Here is a 22132-nt window from a genome sequence, read left to right on the forward strand (position 1 = left end):
ACGCATGACCTACATCGTAAAACTAAAACTAAATTAAAAACTAACATTAAATTATCAGAGACATTCATTTCTATACAAACAAGAGACAGACAAAGCAATAATTTTACATTAACTTGTCCTGCACTGATCAGACTAATTGAAATGGTCTGATTCAGAGCCTGTGCAGCTCGTGCTAATACAACAATTCCAGTATTGAACCCTCAGCACCATACTGACTACTGAGCACAAGTTCAGCTGCTCTCCAGCTTTGTTATGCACATTTTTTTATTGCAAATGGAGCTGATCTCCAGACAGTAGTGTTAATTAGTCAGCAGCCTCTACTAGTAATACATTGCCCCTGTCCAAAATCTCTAGGTAAAAAAAAACACATTTTATACATTTGTCTGTTTAAAGATATAATCTCATTAAAAAAGACAAAGGGTTTGTGTGTCAATTGTTTCGATTAATTTCGAACTCAAAGAAAAGTAGTTTTCTTCCAAGAAATCACACATTTGTCGCATCCTCCATACTATACTTCTCTCTTGTAGTATTAAAGCATTTTGATTTAAACTGAACAATATATTAAATGTTTCATCTATACACTTACGATTAACATAGGCAGCCTTGAACGGATTGTGGAAATCAAATATACAGATGGATTCAGAGTGTGCTTTCCAACTTTTGTGTAACATTTTCCTTTGATAGGGCGGAGTTGTTTTTAAAATCTGGATTAAATAAAAAGGAGTGACGTCAGTGTAAAACAGCTTTCCTTCATGGGGAACAACAGTTGTGTTCCATATTTCTAATTATTTTGGTTTCAAGATAGCAATTTAGTATGAAACATAAAAGCCAGCTGGATAAATCTGTTACACATCATTTACAATGGTCTTTCAACTAATAGCCTGTGCAGGGATCAAACCCCAACTGTTGGTACGAGTTGCATAAGGCTCTGCAACATGCAGATGAGAAACTAACCTCCGCTTCTTCATTATATACACAGTGAGCTATATATGCGGGCTTACTGCCCCCTGCGGGCTCTGTATTTGATTGCGGTACAAGACCGGCCATGGAGAAATGAAGTGAAGAGGGTGTGTTCATTAAAAGGCTCATAGCGTCCCTGGGAGGTCTCAAACCACCACCCTTTTGGTTAACAACCGAGCCACAAAGACTCATGTACAGCTTAACACTTCTCGGTCTCAGTGAAAGTCATACACTCCGTAAAATTTCTGGAGAATCATTTGTCAATTAATAAAGTATTATCTATCTATCTTAAAGGAAAATCGCCAACAGTGGCCGATATCTATTGGAGTTTTTTTCATTCTATACTGCAATTTCTGAAGGGTACCCTGTGAAAATACAAATTTTGACGAGAAGGGATGGACATATAAGGTCAGCAGGCTTGGGGAATTGGGCCTTATTGTGAAGGCTGCGGGCTCAGCATCAGCAGAACCTGATCAGTATCGGTTGACTCCGATATACTTTGACAACTTACTTTCTGGATTTAGAGACATTTACCTTAGTGTTGGTATACTAAGATGTTTTGGTAACGAGGAAGGAGGGACAAAGCAAATTGGCAGAATGTGTGCTATTTTGTTGACTACAAGTCCTCACATGCCAAAGGGTCAATATATAAAAAAAACGTAACAGTATAATCTCTTGTACTTCACGATTTAATAGTGTCTGTTACATTGTGTCTCACACCTCAGTGTCAGAATTGTGAGGCGAGTTTGTAATCAGGAGGGAGGGCCATAGCAATTCAGCAGAAATTGCATTCACCTTTTCCCAATGCATTCTCACATGCCATTTTCTCACATGCCATGCTCAGAGGGTCATATTTTTAAAATGGTATCATAAAATGTCCTGAAGTTCAGGATTTTGACAGTCTGTTATATTGTGTCTCACACCTTGATGTCAGAAATATGAGACGATTTTAAAATCAGGAGGGAGGGCCCTAGAAATATAGCAAACATTGCATTTACCATTTGACAATGTATTCGCTCATGCCATGTTCAGAAGGTCGTATTTAAAAAATGGTACATGTCCTGAAGTTCAGGATTTTGATAGTCTTTTCCATTGTCTCTCACACATCAGTGTCAGAATTTTTAGACATTTTTATAACCAGGAGGTAGGTTTGATCACCCTCTGCTCATCCTCAGTTAACCATATAGTCTCATATGCCATGTAATAAATGTCCCATTTAAAACTGCTATATTAAAATTTCTTGTAAAATGCAAGAGTTTGAGACTTTTTATGATCAGAAGGCAAGGTCGTGGAAAATATGCAGAAAGTGCCAGTGAATTTACGTTTTGCCTTTGTCTTATTTACTCCTGGTATAACATGCCAGTTTGTTTTATTGTGAGTTGTGTTTCTGAAATGTGTTTCATACAAAAATGCAATTACAATACAAAAATGCAATTTGGACAGTCTCTACTTACACATTTTAGATAGTAGATATTACATATCTACTTACATATTCCCCTTTACTGAGGAAATGTACAGTAATACATCGGGATAAGTATTTTTAAAAATGACTGTAGAGAGCCATCTACAGGCGAAAGACGACATAACATCACAGCAGCAGCATTTCAGATGGAACGAAAAACGCTAAGCAGCGGCTGGCGAATAAGAAGCCAACTTCAGCCTCGTTAATGCAATAGCATTAGGTGAGGTGGAAAAATAGTTTTCGCTCTGAATCTTAACATTTTTATAGGAGGTGTTCTAGGACTTCTTGCCTCAGAAAAAAAAAACTGCCAGTACATCACTTATTTCTACTCCATCAATAGCAGCAGTGTTATCAGTACTGAGCCCTAAGTGTAGGTCCTATCATCATATAAAAAGTCGAAAGTATCGACTGCATTCAACTGATAAAATGTATCTTCTATGAGAGTTATATCTTTATCCAAAATACATCGGAAACAAATTTGCACGTTTTTTGGGGGGGATCCTGAAGACTGAGACTCAAAACTTTTTTTTCCTTTTTTCCAGGAGGAAGGATTATTCAGATGCATACATTGTCCCAAAATCGATGTACTCTTCAATGATATTAAAATCTTCAAAATCTTCATCTGAACATCGATATTGAAATATGATATTGTACAAATTGTGGTTTTCTTTTTAAAGCAAATTTTATGCTTTAAATTAAATAAATTGTATTTATTATGAATGATTTATCAAATGTGTCATTTAAATCTCCAGTCATTTCTATATCAGTCTGAAGGCCTTGCAGTAAAGATTGCAATTCATCCAAAAAATGCCAAGTTTCCCACTGGTGATACATACAAGGAAATGAATGTATATTTCCCCCACCAAATCAACAAATTTAAAATCAAATACCTCCCTCATCTACAGGTGGAGAGAATAATGTCAGAATAAATTCAGGTTTAAAAGTCAGGAGCATTGATAGTCCTATTTTAAAATGACTAAAATGCTCAAAATATATTAAAAAGCTCTGTAAAATGCAAAAATAATACAAAAATTATTAAAACAAGGTAAAAAGAATTAATACACAGTTATAAAGCTCAGGAATTATCAATGGGAAGTTACAATGGGTTGATTGTGTTTCATACGATTTAAAAACATAAAATGTTTGAAAAATATCCACTTACAATATGCTAAAAATGGCTAGAAAACCTTAAAACAGGTGTGTATTTTTTTTTAAATAAAACAAGTTAAAAATAAATACTAAATGCGTTTAAAATTCAGGAATGTAATTGGTCAGATCCTTACTATGAGTGATGCTGGTCAAAAAAATATTCAATTTAAAAACGGCAAGAGCTCGTATGAAAGTTCGTAAGTATCTTTGTTATAACAGCTGCGCCAGAACTATTCAGATACATCAGAAAAGTACCTGAACTTGACTGGTTTATATTCAGTTATGTGCATTGGGAACGAAAGGGAGACTTAGATGGATTTTTTTAGGGTTTTAGGAATCAGAACATTTATTTTTACACGTTTATGCCTACGAGCAGAAATAACTTCCTGCTTTCAGTGCTTTTTTTGTTTCTGCTTGTAACCTCGAACAGAGAAACCCAGTACTGACTCACAGAAACACCCCGGAGTTTCTGTGTTTCTGGGATTTAAGAGGGATGTACTGTATGAAGACAGTAAAGGGAGTTTGATGAGTCTTGAAGGAGGAGACACGCATTCCGCACGGGGAGCGCAGAGCAATGAGCCGCACCTGCTGCGCGCCGAGTCCTATCCTATATAACCGCTGAGCGCGGACACACAGAGTCTCCAGGCAGTGTTGGAGATTTATGATTTTTCCTTTTGAGTAGAAACTGGGTTTTCTTCCTCTAGTTAAAGTTATTGGCGTTGTGGTTACTGTGCTAGACCGTCGGGAATAGCGCTTTTATTTATTTATTTATTTTTTGTCAAGCGGTCTGCTGTGTACGTGAAATAAAGATAAGAGTGCTTTCTTGATACTTCACAAGAGTATACATAATTCACGAGCTGTATTTAAAAACAATGAACTGGAAGAAAAGCAATAGGGCTGGAGTTTATAGACTGTGATGCAAATACAAGAGTAGGAGAGAAGGGGACTAGTTCAGGAGCACAACTGCCCCTCCCCTGCCCATTCTCCCACCAGGGTCTGTTGTAACCCAGTGTGGAATTCAGCTCCTTACAGATCAGCTTTGGATCACTCAGCTGAGAAGCCCTGGGAATATGGGGCAAATACAGGAGATACCCACCAGACTAGAGGGAGAGTTTTTATTCCCCAAAGGATGACTTGTTTTACAACATAAAGAAACAAAAACCTCTGTTCTGCTGCTCCAGGCTTGTTCCATTGGGAGCTCATGAACAGTAATTGGGGGTTGTTTCCACAAGGGGGGCTGGAGTAAGTTGAGGGCAATAAAAAATCATTAGATCTGATTGACCAGTTAAAGTGAATTGTTCTGCTTTCTGCACAGAAGCCACTGCTCTCTTCTCAATGTGTGGGTGAGTCTGTCAGTGATATAACAGCTAGGCAGGACTGCTACTCTTGTGTGATTTATTTCATCTCGTGTGACCCCATCTTCCAAAGACAACAGTCCAGTCTAGCATGGAGTGTCCCAGACTGCTCTGTCAGTGACAGAGGTTTATCTTGTCTTTTGTTCAGCCAGAATGTGACAAATAGTGACCCCTTAATGGAGGAAACTTTATCTTTATACCACTTGACAATGTTACAGGTGTTGGTGGGGGGGGATCCCCAGTGATCCCACAGTCTCACATAGACAATGGCCAGTCTACACAAACCTCAGTCAACACAGCCCTGACCCCTGTTATGTCACCCAGGTCTTCACTGTGAGACAATGATTATTTAGATTATTCAATGGAAGTATGAAATTAAAATAGTAAAGTCTTGATAAATAGAGTATATTGTCTATTTATTATACTTTTACATTGTGACAAAAACGAATTTCAAGTCCATCATGAGCACATGCAGCATATTGAAAACCGGTCTCTGCACTGTAAAGGAATCTCAGTTCACTTATAAAAACTTTAGCTAATAAACCTGAAACTTCATTTTTTTTACTGCTTGTTCTTTAAGGTACTAACTCATTGACATTATGTAGATTAAAATAAGACTGTTCACAAAGAAAAAGCATTTATCACAAATGTATCATGCCAAAAACACTCGAGTAATCAAGAGCAATTAAGAAAAAACAAAACCATCTTTTGAGGATGCCAGATAGAAATGTAAACACACACACTTGTACGTGGGGCCAATTTTACCAGAAACTAGTTAACCCACCAATGATCTTGGACTGATGTCTGAAAACCAGAGCAAATAGTACAATATTAAGGTACTACAGCTATTAGTAGAACAGATCTAGCTTCTCAACATAATACTAATGTCTAAACTTCATTGAATGGTGACACTTCAATCTTTAATATTCAATGTTTTTCACAAAATCAACAGCTGAGAACAGACCGTCATATACCTTTATCCAGTGGTTTTCAGAGCAGAGACATCCGTGTGGGCAAGAGTGCTTTCCCTGTGGTCCGCCACACTTCAGCTACCCACGTTCTGGCTGTGTTCTGTGTACTCATGGGAGCGTTGCCTGTCTTGAATATCGGGCACTTTGTACAAATGAATAATGTGAGCATATTAATATGATTTGTAGTTCAGGTGGGTAGCTGCGTCAGCATGCGTAGGCTGCAAAGGAGAAAGTAATAGGTTTATTCCATGCTGAAAAAAAGAAAGAGAACACAACGTTTCGGCCGTGGAGCCTTCTTCAGGTGTGCCCAAACCTCTTCTTTTTTTCAGCATGGAATAAACCTATTACTTGTTCCTTAATATGATTTGTGTTGAAACCAAACATAGACAATCACTGTTAAAACTTGAATTCAACCTCCATTGTCCACTCTTGAAATGCTGACCACCCATCTTCTGGCTTCTAGATGCACGTTAATGGATATTTCTTGTCATCTTTTTTTCCCCCATATGCTCTTCTCTGCATCATTAAGTACTCTGGGTCATCTCATGTACCTCGTGGCATCCTGGCTGCTTGTGAAGGGCAGACGGCTGCTATAAAAATAACATGCCTATTAGTATGATGTTGAAGACAAAACCAGAGCAAAACAACTTTTGCACTTTACAATTTATCACAAGCTTGTCATATTTACAGTCATCAACTGATTTAGGCTGCTGTTCCTGTGAAAAATGTCCTTTGTTTAAGAGATTCAATTTTAAATCTTTAGATTTTAAATATAAACCACTGACAATATGGTAATCACTTTTAAGAAGTTGAAAGATAGCTCTACAACTATGTTGTCCTTAACCTATTAAGAAACTACCACTAAAATTGTAAGAAATTGTTCTCTAGACTCATCTTGTGGGCTCTGTTCTCGATGAATTGGAAAGGTGTCGTTCATGAAGTCCAGTACTCTGTTGATCTCACTCTTACCAAGAGACTGCCCATCTAACACTACGGGAAACTCCAGTGCCTGGTCTGGGAATGCTGTGATATTCAGATTTTGTCAATAAATTTCAAGAATGCTTCACATATTTGTTTACACTGTGACATTTCTTTACAGTAACAATTGAGTGGGATAGTTATCTGCCTTCTATACTCTTCTGAAAATCATGTATCTTTTGGGCAGTCCCATATCCCTTCTTTATATCCTTGCTGATGAGAATGAGAAATGCTATTTTCAAGACATTAACATGAATATCATTTTTACATTAATTCCAAGGTACAAGAAAATGAATATCTTCAAAATATGCACTTTAAAATGGTCAGTGAACTAACCACTCCAGAACTTGTCCTTTTCCTTGAAATTATTTCCTGGAAAAGCTGTAATCAAAGAGGAGGTCTTCTCCCTCAACAATGTCCCTTTTTGTCAGAGACAGAATTATGACAGGCTGTTCGTTGATTATAAATGACTCTCTTACAGCCCTTACGTTGTCTTTTCTCTTTATCCATCTTAAAATTGCCTCCTTATCAGGGAGGCAGGCACAGTGTTCTTCATGAGCATCAATTCACGGTTTTTGTGCACGTTCATCTGAAAATAAGACATCTCATCTCTCCTTCTGTCATCTTTGCCATTAGGGCTTCAGCAGTTGTCTTTGTGACCTCGTCATGCTAATCACACACCACCTCTCCCTTCTGGAAACGCCTGGAAGTCACAACCTTCTTCCCCTACACAGGATTGTCAGTGATGCTCAGGCCTCTCTTGGTTTGATGCTTTACTATCTTTGTAATTTGCTTGTCATTTGGTGGCAGTCCTGTGTTGGGCTTCCACTTCTCAAGCACTTCAGACACTGTTGATGCATTGGCTGACCAGCCTATCTTTTGAACATAGCGGGTTACCTGGCCTTCTTTGGTAACCTGATAATATGATGGTCTGGAAGGAAAACCACAATATAAATCCTCAGAATATATTCCAAACTTAGTGTTTGTTGTTGAAAATAATTGATTTGTAAACTAACCATTAATGGTCTGCAGTCTCACGTCCTCTGTTCTGATCTCGCCTGTCATAAGTGTTGCCTTTGACTTCCAGTCAGTCTTAGATGCTCCTTCTTTTTGGGAAGCTGCCTGTCTAACGATGCTGGAAATGCCTGTATCAGCTGCTGGAAGCCTATAGCATCATCTGTCTTCGGACGTGTGAATCATGCAGCTGCTGTAGTGGACCTTGGCCTTGATCCAATGTTATAAAAATTTTAAATAAAATATCACAGGTCTGTGTAACACAATGTCAAAAAATAACTGAAGAGGTGTACTGTATTCAAACTTACTCCACAGCAGGTGTGCATTCTTGTCCAGAGTCTGATGATTGATTGCTTGACCTGACATTCCAAAAAAAAAAATGAATAATCGTTGTTTTGTGAGATACTTATTTTAAGATTGCGATGATGCTTACTAAACTCCTTCTCCTGCAAAGCCTTCAATTAATTTGATTGCTGAACAGATGTTGGCATGAGTCAGTATTCTATAATGTTTTTCTGCAGGCACATTGGAATGGGCCAAGTAATCCGCCACAAATGCTCTTCTGTGCATCGGTTACATTTTTTGCTGCCATCTCAATTGCTCTCCTGGCTGGTAATGAATGGCAGGTGGCATCTACAAAACAAACAAGCAAGCATGTGTGAATGTTTCCAGCCCACAGAAATTAAAGTAATATTATTATGCTTACTTTTCATGCAGTCTTCTCAAATCGTTGGAAGGACTGTGAATTGTCTCTCCCGCAGATTAACTGAAAAACTTCTGTCTCCTTTCACAGCTGCTGACTTGGGCATTACAGCGTAGTTTAGTGAAGTAAAGGTGAAACATCTGATAAAACACAAATAAAATGCAATTAAGGTGCATTCCAGGTTTTCTTAAATACTGTACATGATGGGGAACTATGCAGGTGGAGGTCTTTTGTTCTGTATTAACATGGATTTTAATTGGCTTTTATGGACATTGTCCATGGTGTGAGGTTGCAAGTTCTGTGATGGACTGGTGTCACATTATGGGGGATAATGTGCTTTGCGCCCACTGCTTTCCAGGATGGTTCCAGTTCCACTACAACCCTGAATCAGGTGGAGGGGTATATTAATGTTCCTCTTCACTCAATGCAAAGGAAGTCAGCTGCTGTGATGAGGTATTGTGCTGGTTAACAGCAGTTATTACCATTTTTTTGCCCACTTGTTGAAACAACACTTTCCTTGCATCCATTCCTCAACCTGTAATAGCAAGAAAATAAAAACTCTGGTTCTGGACTCTGCATCTGCCTATATCTGTGGGAGAAAGTAATGCTATCAACCTCTTTTGTATTCAAATTAAAAGAAGTATAGTTGAATAATTTTAAAAATGAAAAGTACCTCTTTCTGATAATCTCTTGGCGACATTCTTACTGTTTTTCTTCTGAATATCCTTTAGGATACTTTTGAAGTTGATGATGAAGTTAGCCAATCTGGGATCATCTACTTTTACATTGATTGCATCCAGGATGTAGCACGGAAAACGGTTTATGTTCTTGATATAATTAGCAATGGTTTGGTGAGACAGTCCAGTGGTCTTCATTTGGTTACAATAATTGTGTTTTGGTTATGCCCTTTACAAAGTTTAAGGAATATTCAGATCGATCCATAAAGAAATGGGGATCTGGAAACATTTTCTACCTGAAAAATTTAAAGTCATAATGTTTATGGCTGACATTTCACATGGGTGAATTTTAAGCTAAGGGGTAAAAACATGTGCTATGGAAATACCACTGATCAATTTGTAAATGCCTTTAAAAAACAAATACCTCCTGAGAGCAATCTGCCACCCGCAGATCCTTAGTAAGGTCCTATTTAAACGCAGCCAGGAGAGGAGCATCCAGGAAGTGCTATCTATCCAGTCCAGCCTGGGCCACTGTCTTCCTGAGAGCCTGCTGATGACTTTTAACTACTGGGGGTCAGTAGGAATATAAGATACAAATTTAAACATTATATACCTGTAAGACAAACTAAAATAGAAGTATTCTGGACAGCAGCCTCTTACTCAGGGTATCTGGAACACGGGTTTATTATTTTAACATACCTTTACATAATGGTACATTTAAAAAAGAAACAGAAGAACCCTTATAAATTATAAATATCTCACCTTGATGATTTGTCTTCAGGATTCCACATAAAACAGCTCGTAAAACAGCCCTGACTCTGCCAGTCTCACATCCTCACCAGACATGAGCTCTATGCTCTTGCAATCCCCGTCCTTCGGATGAGACGTAAAACCGAGGTCCTGGCTCTCTGTGGTCATTAACAATCCCAGGGTGTTTCTCGAAAAGAGTATTGGTGTAATCCCGGCGTCCTGGCCAAATTTCCCATTGGCCCTTACCAATCATGGTCTCCTAATAATCCCCATCTATGAATTGGCTCTGCTCTCCTCCCCACTGATAGCTGATGTGTGGTGAGTGTTCTGGCGCACTATGGCTGTCGTCGCATCATCCAGGTGGATGCTGCACATTGGTGGTGGAGGGGAGTCCCCATTACCTGTAAAGTGCTTTGAGTGGAGTGTCCAGAAAAGTGCTATATAAGTGTAAGCAATTATTATTAATTAATCCCCAACTTGCCCATTCCTCAGGTGATTCAATAAGTTCTTCCTGGCATGGAGTGAGACCTCACTGATCTCCTCTGCTGAGGCTCATTTCATACACACCATTTAGGAGAAGAGGAAACTGGTCAAATGTCTTCAGGCAGGTCTTGCACACCAGAGGAATCCTCATGGGTCTCCTTTGAAAATAAATAACTTTTGTGTGAAGAAACAAATTAAGACTGTTTCAGTTTCTTCACTGAGGCTTAATTTTCTCTTCAATAGCTTCACCATATTGTTTATTGTATTTTTTATCAGAATTATACCTTGCTCTAAAATAATGACTTTATAAAACAACTAAACTCTAAACTTAGTCTTGGTTGCAGTCTTTTCAGTAGAAGCCATTGTAGACTTTAAGAACTGCTGTGATAATTTGATCTGCCCCAGTGTCCTTCCCTAACCCAGTATTGATAGCTTGTGTATGGGCCAACGTGTCCTTATGTAATTTCCTCCCATAATGTTTCTTTGATCAGTTGGAAGCAAGCGTGAAAGCTTCCTCCCTGTGGGGAAGCTCAAGATCCTCTAGTTGTAATGACAGATTTTCCTCGTAGTGCTCTTCGAGGATCTGCAGTGTGGTATGAAGCCAATTTTTGGCATTGCTTACCAGCTTCAAATATGTGAGTTTGGCTGGCTTGGAAGGTTTTATGAGGTGCTTAAGTTCCTCGGTCTTCTGTCATAGGCTGGTGGGTGTTCTGTTCTCCCGTCCAAAAAAACTGCTGTTTTGTAAATGGTGAACTGTTTGGGTCATTTTGTAGATGATCCTGGTTCCTTGTTGGAAGGTATCCTGTCTGTTTGACATGTTTGGTGTGTGGCCGACAGTATGGAGGGTGACCATACAGTAGCGTGGGTTGTCAACTCTAGCACGGAAGATCAAAAGCTGGGAGAGAGGAGGAGGCAGGAGCAGTAGAGAGACAGAGAGGCCAGTTGGAGTCCAAGAGCTCTGTTTAGGATTGATATTGTTAATGGCATCAGTGACTGGGTTATTGTCCTCTACTGGAGAGGAGGAGCCGTCAGCAAAATGAACTCTGAGCTGAATCCCGTGGTAAAAACAGTTGAGGTCGACTTGGGTTTGCAGGGTGTCCAGCTTCTTGGGGACTAGAACAAAACTGAGGCCTTTGCTAAGAAGAGATCGCTCATCCTGTGGAAGGAAAAGGTCAGAAGGTATAGTAATGACAAGGTTGGGATTGGTTGAGCTGGTAGGGGTGTTATTGGGCTTTTTCTGTAGAAGATGATTGAGTTTTTTTTTTCCTTCTCTGAAGTAAGGAACTAGTCAAGTTTGCAATCTATGTGTTGAGGTTATTGTCTATGTGTACACCTAAGTACTTATATAAATCAACTTGAGTGATAAATTTGTTGTAGATTACTACCTGTGAGTGATCACCAACTGCTCTGGGATAAAAAAAAAACAATTTCTTGTGGTGTTTTTGTTGCATTTAGAATGAGAATGTCTGTATCTTGGTATTTTTTTAGGAATCTGTACAATGAGTCTCATTTACACAACGAGTATTTAAAATGGCTTATATCGATCTATAAAGTAAAACTTCATATCCAAAATCCCGAGACTTTTTAAACAAGTTGACAATTTTTTTTCCATTCATCATTGGTTACCATCCCAGATTGGTCAGTGACAAGTCTTTTTTTTTTCAGCACTTTCCTGTTGTGCTGCTCTACTTGTATTGTGAGTCCCGCATCAATAACCTGGAAACAAAAATATCTGAACAAGCTCTGACCAAATGGAATCGACCTCCCTTTCCAGTTCAGATCCGGGTGCAAGATGCTGTGTGTCCATATTGGAGATCTTGTGCTTGCAAACTTGGGGAAAGCAGTACATGACCTGTGATTTCTGACTAAATCACGGAAACAATTGACCAAGTTTTGAAATGATCTTCACTGTTTAACTCTAGTGTTGTATACGATTTGTAATTTTAGAAAAGATCTGCGACTCCATCCATTCTGTAAGTCAACAGTTATCAAAAGGACAGTTCCCCCAATGTTGGGCATATTGAAACCAGTAGTTAGCTGTGTTTCAGAGTAATCCTGTAGAAAGAGATAAGGAATATTGCACATATACAATGCTTTGCAGTGCAGGGTGGCTGTTCACTTATTAGTGGTGCCTAGTATGCAAAAACATAAGAGGTTCCAAAAAAAGTAAATGGGCAAAAGGCCTCCTATGTCATTTGGTAGTTGATTTACTAATCCAACGATCTCATCCTGCTGTTGCTTGAAAGAAACCAGGGTATCGGCTTCAACAACATGGCTGGTTAGCTTGTTCCATATCCCCACAGCTCTTTGGCTAAAGGGCTGCTCCTTGGTCTGTTTTGAACCTGGTTCAGTCAGTAGTTGAAACCAACTTTACAGTATTGTGAAGAGGAATGCAGGAAAATCCTGTATTCATTTTTTTGAGGTGGTTAGGTTTTGAAAAACATTTTAAATGAAGCACATTCCTATGCAAATCCTCCCGCTGAGAGGCCTACATAAAGGACCCGAATAGTTTAACTGTTTAATGTTCAACTGAAAACCATCTGTAGAATTTTTCAAATCTCACATAAAAATGGTATTGGAATTAGGTTTTTAAACCCATATCTGTAACATGCAATACTCTGGTGCTCCCTCTCGGTGCTTTTTGGAGTACGCAGCTATTTGTTTTGAAAATCCAGACATTTCTGGTTGTGAAATCACTCTTTAATATCATCCCTAACATCTTATCCTACATTTGTTTCAGTAGTATAGGACATAAAATATATGTAACTGATGCATCATATTCTAGCTTAACGATGGTTGTGCAAGCATGTAATAAGGAATAAAAACTGATTATCAATAACTTTTAAGGGTTTCATTTTTAATTTTTTAAGTAGTAGAATATACTAAGAACAAAACAGAGCCTGAAGATGAACTTCCAAACGCATTATATTGAAACACTTCCATATAAATATAAGTTTTTGTATTTTTCAAATCTAAAGTAGCACTACATTTCCTGCTCACAAAACATACCATGGTGATAGTATACATGCCTAAACTACTCGGCACTACAGGCATTGTGAAATGTACATAACCAGGTGTCTTCATTCTTGGCCTTTCACATTCTTCAGTTGAGAGGCACAATTCTTGCAACCAGTTTTCACACGTGTCACACTGAAACTAGACAAAGCAAAATAAGTAATGATATTTCAATGAGTTGTGTTCTAGGAAAATTCAAGTACTTGTAGCGTATGTTTCTTTAACGGGAGAGTCGATTATTTCTAATAAGCAGAACAAAAACTGTGTGAAGTCGTACACATAGAATGATGGGATACACTTCTATATTTGTCCAGTCCACTGACGTACCACTCCATACATTAAGCACATATGTAGAGTAACTTGAATAAACATGACAACGATTTAATGTCATCAATGTTCCTGTAGCGTGTGAAGATTTTCTGGCTTTAAAAGTGGACAGAGCCCGTTACATATGTGAATATTAGATTTGGCACTGTAGTGCTTTTTGGACCACATGCTCTCATGTGAGAACATAACCTATTCATTTATTTATTTTCACTTATTAAAACTTTTTGAGGGTAATCATCACTGACATTTCCCCCTGCCTTTGTTTCAATATTAAGGAACAGTAAACTGAAATTGAACGGATCTTAACAATGGTTGTGCAAGTAAATAAAAAAAATAAACTGCATATCAAACGTTTAGGGGTTTCCTTTTCAATTTTTGCAACTAAAAGTCTAGCCCTCTTCATTTTTCTTCTGATGAGATGTACAAATCATTTAAGAACGGTCAGGCTGCATGTAGAAAATAAGAAGTAAAGCTATTTCATTTCAATGAGATGTTTTGTAGGAAGATTCAAGTACTTATAGCATGTTTCTTTAACTGGAGAGTAAAATACTTCTAAAAAAACAAAAACAATATGTGAAGTCCTACCATAGAGAGATGGGATACACTTCTACAGCTTGTCTGATAACTTGACATTTATCCACACATCAAGCACATCTGAAGCAGAAATTAAATCATTTTGTCTTTTTTATTAAATGTCATTTGCATTTTTGTCGCATAAGTGAAGACATTCTGACTTTGAACGTCACATTAAGTATGTGAATACTGGATTTGGCACTTCAGTGCTTTTGGGACCACACATTATCATATGAGACCATAACTTATCCATTACTTTAACCCTTTTATGACCTTTCATGCTCTATCATAACTTTATTAAAATGCATACAGTACAGCAATGCAAAACCAACATGTTTTCCAATGGGCAGTGAGTTTCTCATTGAAGGGTGGGTCTTGGTTAACTCAACCCCATTGGAAGAAAGTGTGTACTCTAACCCTAGTGAACTGGGATGTAGTACTTGAATACATCACTTTATTAAATGATACAAGCCAAATGAGTTATGTGCAAAACAGAACTGTTCCTTTACATTCCAACTTTTAATACAATATATACAGTAAATACTACTGGACTACAACAATACAAAACACATTTTAAATGAACAAGTAATAGGTTTATTCCACGCTGAAAAGAGAAGAAAGAAAATGCTATGTGTTGGCTGTGGAGCCTTCTTCAGGTGTGAGAAAGATAGGGCAGTAAGCAAAGGTAATGTAGCAGGAGAACAAAGGCTGGGAGGGAGGAGGAGTGAGAGACGGGAGCAGGGGACAGAAAGAGAGGCCAATCAAGACGTGTGAAGTCAGAATAGGTGTAAAGAAGTGTGAAATGAAACTTCCAATGAATGGAGAAAATTTAGAAGAAGAGCAGCCTGTCGTTAAGAGAAGGGGGAAGGTGTGATCCTAGCTGCAGGATAATTTTGGTTTCGGTAGTCTTTCTGATGGACAAGTTTGGAAAGCCGTCTTTGAGAACACAGATGGAGAGATTAGAGTGGTCGTGGCCGTCAGAGGTGAAATGAGAAACAATGAGCTTGGAGAGATCTTTAATCTTCACAGCCCTGACACGTTCTCTGAAGCGGTCTCCGAGTCTCCTTCCTGTTTCTCCAATGTAGATGGCTGGGCATTTACTGAAAGAGATACAGTAAATAAGGTTGCTGGATGTACAAGATGCCATCTGGGTGATCTGGAATTGTCCTGAGGGGCCTTGAATGAGTGTGGTTTTAGATATGTACTTGCAGGTAATACAGCGAGCTCTGTTGCAAGGGAAAGTGCCTGGTGTGGATGGTTTCTGAGGACGGTCAAGGGAGCTGTGAACAAGAAGGTTACGCAGATTAGGTGGTCGGCGATATGAGATGATGGGGCGGTCAGAAAAGAGGGCCCCAATGGAGGGATTAAGATCTCTTGAAGGGACTCGCTCATGTTTTTTAACAGAGATTGGCAATTTGATACAAATAAAGTATTTAAGCATCCACAAAAAACGTATAGGTTTCAACAGTCATGCAACTCTGACAAAGTTATGTCCAATTAAACAAAACAAATCTTAAATCTGTTATTTCTAGATGGCTCACCAGTAACCTTTCCCTTTAAAACCATTTGTGGGAGCATTGTGGGATACTTCAAGCGGAAAAAGTGACTGGTGGTCATCTTGACGAGCATGAAACAACACTCCACTGAGGAAACACTGCAGTGATTTTAGGGAAATAAAAAAGGTTAGTATCATTCATACTTCATTCGTATCGCATACACACTCAAACATACCAGAAGGTTAGAGGCAAATATTGGAGTATTTCATATTCATCAAAAGAAAAAAAGAGCCACTCTGTCACACTCTGCATTACCCAATGACCCTCTTTACAACTTTGTACACTTCTTAGGAAACCTTTCTGCACTGTGAGAGCCAAAAAATTAAATTGCTTTCCTGGTATTCATGGTAGAGGTTCGTTCTATGCTGAAAAGAAATACCACAATTCGGTTGTGGAGTCTTCAGGTGTGAGGGAGAGAGGGGAAGGCATTGGAGAACAAAAGGCAGAGCAGGTAAGAACAGACAGGAAGTAGGGAGCAAATGGGCATAGAGCAGGTGTGAATGAATAATCAAGTTCTGGAGCACATTCGGCAAGAGGATTAGAAAGAGAGAAAGGAGGTGGTGTGATCCAAGTTTAAGGATAAGTATGGTTTTGGATGTCTTTCTGCAATAGCAGATGGGGAGATGAGGAAGATCGCAGCCTTTAGAGGTGAATAAGGGAACTATCAGTGTGGAGAAATTGCAGCTCTGACGTGTTCCCTGAAATGGTCTGTGAGTCGTCGTTTTCACCAATGTCAATAGCTTGGCATTTTCTGCAAGAGATCCAGTAACTAAGATCACCGGAAATGCATGATGTCATCTGGGTGACAGAATTGTCCAGAGGGGACCTTTGAATGAGCGTGGTATTGGATATGTATTCACAGGTGATGCTGTGAAGTCCGTTGCAGGGGAAAGTGCGTGGTGTGGATGATTGCTGAGTGAGGTCAAGGGAGCTGTGAACGAGGTTGCGCGGATTAGTTGGTCGGCGATAGGAGATGAAGGAACGGTCAGGAAAGAGGATAGCCATGTCAGGGTCATCTGTTAAGATGGGGGGGAAGTTGTCATTAATGATCCTGGAGCTACATTATTGTCCACTGCTGTGGAACTTTCTTTGGCTTCTGCCACAGAAGTACAAAACGCACAAGCAAAACGGAGCAGATCTGTTCCTTTACAAATCTCTAAACAGCTTCCCACAATCTTGTTCTGACAAAGAAACACAGGGTTTAGTACAGAGCTTGAACAGCATCATCATCTCCAACATTTAATCTAGAATCTACAGCCGGTGTCTCAAACTCAAATGAATTGGGGGGCCGCATTCATACACATACAAAATACATCAAATATTTAAAAAAATTAATTGAAATTTTTATTTCATACGTTGGTTAACTTTACCTCAATGTACTTGGCGTGTGAGGTTATTTCTGAAGTTTGTCCTTCTGGCTCCTTTGTTGCTTCTGCATTTTGCAGAGACCAGAACGTCAACATGAGGCCTGATATCACAATTTTGCTCATTCACGTTCATCAGTGAGTCTTCAGCATAAACTGATTTTGTTGATCTTCATTGATGAGAGAAACTGTTCACTGACGTACATCCTGCCAAACATTATGATTCTACCAGATGTGGAGACTAACCTGGCAAATCTTTCTGTCTACGTTCTTTATTAACAGCACTCCATCAGGCAGCAATTGGGGAAGAGAGACTTAACACACTCAGGGGATGTGAATAGGACACGTACGTGGGTTTAGGGTGGTAACAAGACAAGGGACAAAACAGGAGTAAACAATTAATTTAACAATACTGTTTACCTTAGGTTTTATAGTCACTATTTACATAGGCAGTGTGACCTAGTGGTCAATCTACGGACCCTCAGACCATCTCCAGGCTATAGTTCTTAGCCTGCACTGTGGCACATACATTAGCTCGGTGCACCTCTGCTTCGCTACAATATCTCCATGGCGATTATTTAACAGAAAATGAATCTCTAGAACAATGCATCAAATTACTGAATTTCACGGGTAACTTTTTGTTAGTCCAAGTGAGTCGTTGCAGGCCACAGATAATTGCTTCGTGCTGCTTGTTTGAGACCCTCCTACTCTAGAGGCACTGGCTAAGAGGACTGGACATTACAGTACATTAACACAGCACTGAGAGAGAGAAAGGGGTTAATACAAACATGCTGACTACATAATCAACTTTATTAATTCAGTTCAATTTATTTTTATAGAGCGCCTTTCACAACAAGGTTGCTCCAAGGTGCTTAACAAAGAAAGATAGATACTTTATTGATTCCATGAGGGAAATTGCAGTGCAACAACAGTTTAACACAGACAACACAGCCACAGTGTAACGAATGATACAATAATAATAATACAATACATACAATACAATCAGTACAGTGAGAAGTGCACTAAGAAGAGTTACTCACAGTCAGGAACACACGGAGAACAAACCAGAAAAGAACAGTACACAAAAAAGTCCTATTGCACAATTTGAATATAAATATAAATATACTGCACAGGTCCCTGGCATATATTGCACAAAAACGGTTGTAAACGGGAAAAGAAAAGAACAGATGTATCAGTTTACTGTTCAGTCCAGAAACAGGTCACTGTCAATGTTGCCTCTGCCCAGACGCAAGGTGGATGTGTTGTACAGTCTTATGGCAGAAGGCAAGAATGACCTCCTGTAGCGCTCTCTGTCGCACTGTGGATAAATCAGTCTACTGCTGAACGTGCTCTTCATTTCTACAAGCCTGTCATAGAGGGGATGGGAGACGTTGTCCATGATGGCCTCTAGTTTGGACATTATTTTCCTCTCAGCCACTACCTCCACTGGGTCCAGGCCAGACCAAATGACAGGGCTTGCTCTCCTGATGAGCTTATTCAGCCTGTTAGAATACACGGCTCTAATCCCAGAGCCCCAGCATACCACTGTGTAGAAAATGGCGCTCGCCACCACCGACTGATAGAACAAATGTAGCATCTTACTAGGTACATTGAAGGACCTGAGCCTCCTCAAGAAGTAAAGCCGGCTCTGACACTTCTTGTAAATGGCCTCGATGTTCTTAGACCATTCCAGAAGCAAGTGACCATACATGTGAATACAGATCAGAAAAGACCAGAAGAAAATGGAGGAGAGGAACCAAAAACTCCTTAGTAAGGAGGACAAAAAATATTTCTCGAGGTTCGAGATCAACTGGCTGCCCAACCCCTCTGGGCATGCTAATATTATACACTTCTAAAAAGTACTATATGTGGAGTATTAAGCCTTCCATCATGTCCTTCTGTGTGTCAGTACTGAGACCTGGGGATGTGCTCTTAGCAATCAGGCGGGCAACTTGGTTAGAATTAATGATCCTCTCCAGTTTGGGTGGAGACTGTTTAAAAAAAGCCCAGGCTGTTCACTTATTGATAAAGGTTATTCTATTTGATGCACACCAAGTCTCTAACCAGTGGTTTAGTAAGAATATAGCCTACTATAGGTTACTGTAAAGGATTTGTAAGGGACCAGACAATAAAATGCAATAAAACAAAGTTAATCTTTAACATCTCAGATTGTTGATACTTTATTCATTAGTTCTAGCATGAACAACCAAGGTGGAGACTTCATTGCTGGAAAATGTCTAGTTTCGCCTCAATGTCAGCATTTTACGGAAACCTCAGATTTGTGACGGTTAGGAGTTCTAACTTTCCTGATTATCGAGCTGCCAATTCAGAGCACCTTATCCCCATCGACGGACACGCTGCCTAAAGCAGAGAACCTGTTGCTGAGTCAGATGGGCAACTGGTGTGCAGGGGGTCGTCTTTGAGCTCTTAGACCCCCATCTGACCTTGACCCAGGGCTCGCGTGTGGTCACTGCTGGTGCCAGTGTCAAGCTGGAGACAGCTGGGCCGGGAGGGACTGCAGCCAATTCTGAATTGACTGAGTGCTCCGACTGAGCTGAATCTATCCTCCCCTCAATGTGTTTAATATCTAATAGTGTGCTAATGCGCCCCTCCAAAATGCAAAATCTGTCCTCCAACTCTACTAGAACTGAGCAGTTCTGGCATTTAAAATGTATCTACATTGTAGGTGGAACTTTCTACACTGTACATGCAGCAGGACTGGCGAAACACAAGGGGTGCTCCCAGTGGAAGACATAATCGCGACTCGCCTTTGTTAGATGTGTCAGCGGCGATGACTAATTACTGACAGCCGAGTCTGATTGAACTCGGCTGTTGTCATCTTTCGCGATCAACTCCATTTCATAAAAGCCTGGAAGACTGCTGGAGCGTTCACTAGGCCAAAAGGCATAACCAGATATTCCTAATGTTCATGTGTTATCATTAATAGCTGTTTTCCCACTCATTGTCTTCTCGTATATGAAAAAGATTATACTGTACACCCCCCAAAGATCTAGTTTTTTTAAAACAGTCGCATCCTGCACTGACTCGAGAGCTGCTGCTATTTGAGGCAAGGGCTATCGATGTTATTTTTTTTAAATAGTTATTTCATTGAGATCTGGATAGTCAGAGCTGGGTCAAAGTCTCCCATCCTTCTTCTCCACGAAGAAGAGACCCGCACACACTGGGGCTGTAGAAGGTCGATAAATAAATCCTCAGACTGCTTATTGCCCTGGGCATGTACCAATAAATTACAGGAGCATATCTATATATCACTGCATTGAAGCAGGAGACACAGAATCACTGCAAACACATCCTAAATACAGTGTTCCTGCACCTTTGACCTCATCCAGAATGTTTCATTTTTTTAAAAGGGATTGCTGTCTGAATGCACATCTGAATCCCAAACAGAATCTCTAGTAAAATACGATCATTTGTGAAACGGGCAAATGAGTGTTTCAAGGGCCCATTCCTCATTCTCAAGACACATGTATGCAGTAAGTTCACCATGCATTGAGCAATAGGGATTAAAGACACCACAGGTAAGGTTAGAAGTCATTCTGAGGTGCCACATGTGAGGGATACAACTAGGAATCTGAAATGCAGGGTTTGAGAGCCCTTCAGGAGCACTGCATCCTTTGAGACACACCTGTGCATGTTAAACAAATGATCATTTCTTTCAGCATTAGGGACTAAATATACTAAACGTATTATTCTAAAATGTTATTTAAGGAGTAAGAGTGCAGGGGGTCTAAATCTGCGATCCAGTGTATTGAAGTATTTCACAACACTACCTTTAGCCCGTCTGGAAATAAATCCTCATTCTGATTATTGCCCTGGGCATGTACCAATAAATCACTGAGCCTATATATATATATATCACTGTGTTGAAGCTAGAAACACAGAATCACTGCAAACACATCCTAAATACAGTGTTCCTGCACCTAACCCTAACCTACCTAATTTAAGTAGAATAGATTCTAATAATATAATGATCCAGTGTGTTGCACTACTTCACTGATCTATGCCATTTGGAAATAAATCCTCAGACTGCTTATTGCCCTGGGCATGTACCAATAAATCAACAAATCGAATTAAAATAAAAGCTTTATTTTATGATCATTCGTCCAACCTCTCCAGAGATTGTCCTTCTCCATTAAACGACTTCCTGGAGACACCATAATCACATAGGAGCTCTTCTCCCACTGCAATCTCTCTTTTTACCAAGAACAGAATTATGTCAGTCTTTTCGTCAATTACAAAAGATTCTTTAATTGGTCTGAGGTTGGCTTTTTTGTTTGAATGATTTATGCGCCTTCCAATTGTGTCCATATCCAGGTGGCAGGTGCAGTGTTCTTCACGCGAATCAATGCACATTTTTTGTTTAGGTCCAACAAAAAAGAATAGATATCCCATGTCTCCCTCTGCCGTCTGTGCCATTAGGGCTTCTCCAGCTGTCTTTGTGATAACCTTGCCATGGTAATCACACACCACCTCTCCCTTCTGGAAACGCCTGGAAGTTATAACCTTCTTCCCTTTCACAGGATCGTCAATGATGTGCAGGCCTCTCCAGGTTTAGAGTTTTACCAGATTTTCAATGTCCTTGCCATTTGGTTGGACTTCTACATGCGGCTTCCAGTTCTGAAGTACCTCGGACACAGCTGGTGTATTGGTTGACCATCCCATTTTTTCTATATAATGGATCACTTGGCTTTCTGTTGGTAACCGTCTATTGTATTGATCTGTAGTGAGAAATCAGAAATCCACCCAAAGAATATATCCAGTAATAGACTCTTGA

The 22132-nt window shown here is 39.5% G+C and overlaps 1 long non-coding RNA gene across 1 annotated transcript in view; it reads left to right on the top strand.

The window, feature by feature from the left end:
• LOC138242493 (uncharacterized) overlaps positions 1–22132 on the top strand; it is a 31835-nt gene that overhangs the window by 7586 nt on the left and 2117 nt on the right. The window contains exons 2-3 of the long non-coding RNA XR_011191624.1: positions 15950–16099; positions 21879–22055. This is a non-coding gene — a long non-coding RNA (uncharacterized lncRNA). The remainder of the gene's footprint in view (positions 1–15949; positions 16100–21878; positions 22056–22132) is intronic.

Source organism: Lepisosteus oculatus, chromosome 14 (assembly GCF_040954835.1).
Source record: "Lepisosteus oculatus isolate fLepOcu1 chromosome 14, fLepOcu1.hap2, whole genome shotgun sequence".
Lineage (NCBI taxonomy): Eukaryota > Metazoa > Chordata > Actinopteri > Semionotiformes > Lepisosteidae > Lepisosteus > Lepisosteus oculatus.